We start from the raw sequence: 6,000 nt of genomic DNA on the forward strand, positions 1-6,000 counted from the left end.
TCCTATACCTCCAAGTATTATATTTTATAAAATATTTTAATAATCACTTGAAGTAGAAAGAAAATAAACTGGAAGAAATAGAATTTCAAGCCTAATTTTCTAAAGAAAAAGTAACACACTTGTGTAGGTTCTCCTGTCTGGCATGAAGCCTGATTTCCCAGTCACAATAAGGGAAAAAGAGAGAGAGAGGTGGGGGAGGGGCTACACAAAGCTTATTTCCTCTCTATGTTAGCACATTACATGGGAAGAAACATGGGAAGCTGGGAAAGAGAGTTCTGGGTGTTCGAATCCTAATTATAAAAACCTAAATTTACATTTGAACAACATTGGAATGGCTCAGTCATTGTCAATTATTAGGGAAGCTCTGATGCTTCAGAATGACAGAATTGCAAGCTTCTTTTATATGGATTCCTGCCCTGGTTATTCCCTTTGCAGATATCAAAATGAAATAGAAACTGGAACCAAGACAATATTCTGAATTAAGAATCTGAACCACCAAATTGCTGTCTGTTACTGAACCTGCTCTTCTCTTAGTCCATCATATAGAGCAGTGATTCCCAAAGTGGGCGCTACCCCCCTGGTGGGTGCTGCAGTAATCCAGGGGTGTGGTGGTGGCCACAGGTGCATTTATCTTTCCTATTAATTGCTATTAAAATAAAAAAAATAATTTCCAGGGGGCTAAGTAATATTTTTTCTGGAAAGGGGGCAGTAGGCCAAAAAAGTTTGGGAACCACTGATAATAGAGTCTGAGATCAGTACTTATCCCACAATGTCACCTGAGGGCACATATGCCCTTTTCATTCCACTATGGATCAGTGACTCAAATAAGCACCTGTTCTCATCTAGATTTCTTGATATGAATCTAGGACCTCCTTGTTCTCTGCTTCAGAACTTCAAACTTTTCCTAATATCTGTAAACCTGCCTGTCCATTACTTTATGTAAATTTGGGCTAGAAAAATATTTCTGACTTTTTCATGATTTTATCCATGAGAATTTGTTGATTCATTTCTAGATCTAATTGTGGTTTTACTCTGTTGTGCCATGCTATTTTTGCTCTTCCATCATTTTAATTCTGACTAATAGTATACCTTTATAATAAATTTAATGCTACCTCTGCCCCCCATACCATTTTACTTGTTGTGTTCCTTTTGAAAAAAAGTATACTAATAATATGGAGCTTCTTATACCCATTTTACCATTTGAATCCCCTTCTTTAAGGTCCAATTTTGCTTAGTTTCCCTTGAGACATGATAGCTGAGAGCTTCCCCAAAATAAATATACCACTCTCAACAGGAATCTCTTTCCTCTTAGAGATATGTAAAAGAAATGGGCAAGAGAACAGGCATTTATTAAACATCATTGTATTCCTGATGGCTTATAAATATTATCTCATTTTATCCTCCCAATAGTCCTGTAAGATAAGTACTATATTAATCCCATTTGACACTTTAGTTACCTAAAGCAGTTTAATACTCACCTAGGACCACACAACTAATATGTTATGTTAGATTTGAATTTGGGTTTTTCTGACTCCAAGCTTAGCTTCCTATCCACACAACCATTTATCTGTCTATGGGAGTAGTTATCAAAGCAGGAATTAAATAAAAAAAGCTTCCTTTATCTGACTAACACCTCAGTAGCTCTTAGTGAAAGATTGATATTCCATTCTATTGCTGTCTTAGGTTCCCAGTGGAGTATGCAGTGACAGTTGTTGTCCTGGATTCAGGAAGAACCCTATGGAGGGGGAGGCAACCTGCTGCTTTGACTGTTTCCTATGCCCAGAAGGGGAGATTTCCAGTGAAATGGGTGAGTTTCTGAAGGGTCTTTCACCCTTCTTATGATCATTGATATAGAAAATAAACAACAGATTTTTTCATATATAGTCATTCTTCTATGGGTATCAGTCTTTGGATAGATCATGGGAACCTTGCAGTATCATGTAATTTCTGTTTCATGTGTGAAATAAACTGGAACACATGATCTCTGAATGTTACCTTTATCCCCTACTTAATAGTCTAACATTTTTTCCTTCTGCCTAATTGTTTAGCTCACATATCAATATTGATCCACAGAAGGATAAAGAAAATTCAGACTCATTAAAGAATGCTAAAAACAATAGGATTCTAATTTTTGGACATTTTAACCAACAACAAAAAATGTTTTTATAGGGCAAAGGGCTAAGAATGGACCTGTGACTTCACTTGTAAAGGAAACACTTGAATTAGGAACTACCTCTACCAATTCAGGCCAGCAATTTATCTGAAATTTATTGTCTTAGCGTATCCAAGAGTATTGAGAGCTTGAGTGACCTCTAGAAGATTATCAAGGCATATGTATCAGAGACAGGACTTGAATTCATGTCTTTCTACCTTTGCAATCATCTCTCCATCAGCTACACCAGACTGCACATGGAGTGACATCAGAAATTGAATCAACTCAGAAGAATAAGAAATGGGGCAAAAAGGGCAGAACCAAGATAATGGAGCAAGTAGCATGGAGAATTGGAACTACTATGAGAATCCACTCCAAAAAGTTTAAATTTAACCTCAAAACAAATACTGGAGTGACAAAACTGATATGAGAATGGAGTTAAACAACTCTGCTACAGGAAACAATTTTAAAGGTAGGCAGAGAAGGTCTATTTCGCTGGAGTAAGAGAGGAGCACAATCGGAAGTAAAACCATGCATGAAGAACCACAAGTCACCCACTTCCACCAGATTCTGAACCTAGGCCCAAGGCAACATTTAAATCCAGACATTGAGCCAAAGCCAACAACAGAACATCTCAAACCCACCCCTTGAAGTTCCAAATTCTAGTACAGGTTTGCAGTGAGGTGCCATGTCCCAGCTCAAAGTGTAGTCCCTGGTGCCTGGCCCATTCAAATCTAACAGGAGGCCCAGATCCCCTGCCCACACCTGCAATGAGGTCTCAAGCTCCATCATAGGGCAGTCCACAGTGCACTTGTTTGGTGTAAGTCCTTGCCTAAGCCTGTTCCCTATTCAAGTTACCACCTACTTACATCAATATTAAAAAAAGTTGGATGGATAGAATGCTGGGCTGGGAGTTACAAAAATGCCTCTACTTGATTTCAAATTCACTCTCTCTATAACTCTAGGAAAGTCATGTAACTCCATTTCTCTCAGTTTCCTCATATGTGAAATGAACTTTAAAAATAAATGGCAAAACAGTCCATTATCTTTATCCAAACAACCTCAAATGCAGTCATGAAAAGTGAGACATAATAATATTAAAATCATGGTGTTTGATAGAGATTTGTAACTTTACCAGCAGACATATCCTCTTGGATTTTAATGTCCACTGTCATAAAGACAACTGAAAGTTTTTTTTCCAGACATTGAAGATTCAAGTAGGGAAAAACAAAATGGAAGGAAGGGGTTGTCTAGGGAAAAGAAAACCTACAAAAGCAAGCATGGTTCAAAAGTGTTAGAGAGGGTTTTTGAAATGCTATTTCTGAGGTGAACATTTTGAAGTTTGAAGTTTGAAGACAAAAAAATAATTCCTGCAATCAGAGAGTTTCCATTGCAGTTGTAAAGATAATAATGTGTGAGCCACAAAAATAAAGGACAAAACTATGGAAATAAAGGTTCAAAACTGTTTCAGATACTTTTGGTAGATGTAATTCAAAGTATCTTCAGTGATAATAGGAACAGGTGCAAGGAATGCTAAAGAGACTCTTGTTATAGGAAATAAACTATTTATTTAAAATATATAAGGAATAAAAAGGATTTCTATTTCTAAGGGATTCGAACTCCACCCAAATAAAACTCCCTGGTCCCACAAGGAACTGCTTCTTCTGTGTTTCACAGGCTACACTAATCCTCCCTGATCTGACTTACCCAAATTTATACTATTCTAAATAAAAGTACCACTCTTACCCTTATAAATATTAAATTTGCCTTTAAGTTATAAAAATAACAAAGGCTAGCTCATTGAGTCTCAACAAGAATCAAGTTAAGACTCTGAGCCTTAATAGACTCAGAGTCCAAACCAAAGACCAGAGTTTCTTTGTTTTCTCAGAGTTAATAAATCTATAAACAGTAATAGATAATCAATAGTGTTTCCCAAGTTGGAAAAGAAAAAAAAACTAAGCTCTTTCTCCAAGACAGAGAGAGAGAGAGAGAGAGAGAGAGNTAAATCTATAAACAGTAATAGATAATCAATAGTGTTTCCCAAGTTGGAAAAGAAAAAAAAACTAAGCTCTTTCTCCAAGAGAGAGAGAGAGAGAGAGAGAGAGAGAGAGAGAGAGAGAGAGAGAGAGAGAGAGAGAGAGAGAGAGAGGCAAAGATGTTACCTTCTCCAGCCCTGAGAAAGAAAAATTCCTGAGTGTGACTCTGCCAACTTCCAGAGACACACTACCAAACTGCCACACCCAGAGAGAGTAACTCTCATAGAAAAATAGTTACAACTGCCAACTTTTGAAGCTAACATTCTCTCTCTTCTCTGTTTGAAACTCCAATTCTTCTTCAAGTCAGCTTCTTCATTTCTTATCTCTAAACTAATAAAAAACTATTTTCTAATATCATCTTTATAGTTTTCCCCCTTTGAGCATATGGAGAGATAAAAAAAATCTCTCCTATATGCTCACTATTCTATGTAATTCTAAAGCTATACCTAATCTTATTATTATTATATTTCCTAAAAAAGTCTTAGTCTTACATTTATCTTATCCTATTCTTATTGCTACCCCTATCTATGCTAACCTGTACTAGGGATATAAATCAAAGAAAAGGAAATTTCAATGAAAACAAATAATCAATGAAAACATAGTTGCACAAATACAAGTGCAAAACATACAATATCAGAAATTCAAAATGTAAAATGCAAACTTTTGGCAAACATTTGAAACCATAAAAAAGTTACAAAAACCCAATTTAACTTATGTTTTCCAAAAAACTAAAGCCTATCTAAAATAATAACTATGCAAAACTTATGAAACTATACCTTACAAATCCTATTTGAAAAATTGAAATTAAACATTTTATTATGCTAAGACTTTACCCTACTGCTAATACAGAAAAACAAAACTAACTACATTAAAACTCAACGATCAATTTACTATACTAATAAAATCAAAATCTTGTAACAATTTAACTATATATACATCTATAGAAATATACCGATATATACAATTTCTACATCTGGGTATATGTTATGTAAAAACTATTTACATATTGAAGGAGGAAAATAAACTTCCCCCCTTAGGATAGTCTAAGAAAACCTTAAACATTTTCTTTTGAAAGATATATGTGTTCTTCTGAAGTTATTTCCTAGGAACATATAAAGTATTCCTGTGAGATAAGATCTTATTAATTTAATGTGTACAATTATTATTTTACCAAGGTGATTTATCTGTATTAATTTATTTCTATAAATAATTATCACCTGGCTATGTTGTTGCAGAGTTTGTGAGAAATGTGTCCTATAATGTGTATGTTATTTTGTAGTGAATACTTACCAAATCTTTAAAGTCACCTCATCTGCTATTGTCTTCTGTCTTTGTGTTGTTACTATGTAGTGTTTGTTTGCAACTATAGTGAAAGTGTGTAATATTAGAATGGCACAAAAATCTTACAGTTCATGTCCATAATTAGTCTACATTCCACTTTTCTGTGATGATTTTTTTACTGCAATGTTTCTGTTACAGTTCAATTGTCCTTTCCACTGTTATTTTCTTTCTTTCTTCTATGTTGTCTTCTCCTTTGTCTTGATGTGCACTTTGTGTCTAAATTCTTCTTCTTTTTGAATCATTTCTTCTTTTGATGTCTTTTTGACTGTAGCTATGTTGTCTTATGTAATATCTTCTGCTGCTGTTGCTTTTTTCACATTCGAACAATGCAGCTGGGAAATAATGTGGAAAGGCCCTACCTTTAAAGACTGTGTTGCACTAGTTCTGTTAAAGTTTTTTTTGGGGGGGTTGTTTTTTTTTAACATTTATTAATAATCATTTTTAACATGGTTACATGATTCATCCTCCTAC

At 34.9% G+C, this 6,000-nt stretch overlaps 1 pseudogene; it reads left to right on the forward strand.

The window, feature by feature from the left end:
- The window catches only part of LOC123256756, a 232,014-nt pseudogene that overhangs the window by 20,424 nt on the left and 205,590 nt on the right, over positions 1-6,000 (forward strand).

Source organism: Gracilinanus agilis, chromosome 1 (assembly GCF_016433145.1).
Source record: "Gracilinanus agilis isolate LMUSP501 chromosome 1, AgileGrace, whole genome shotgun sequence".
Lineage (NCBI taxonomy): Eukaryota > Metazoa > Chordata > Mammalia > Didelphimorphia > Didelphidae > Gracilinanus > Gracilinanus agilis.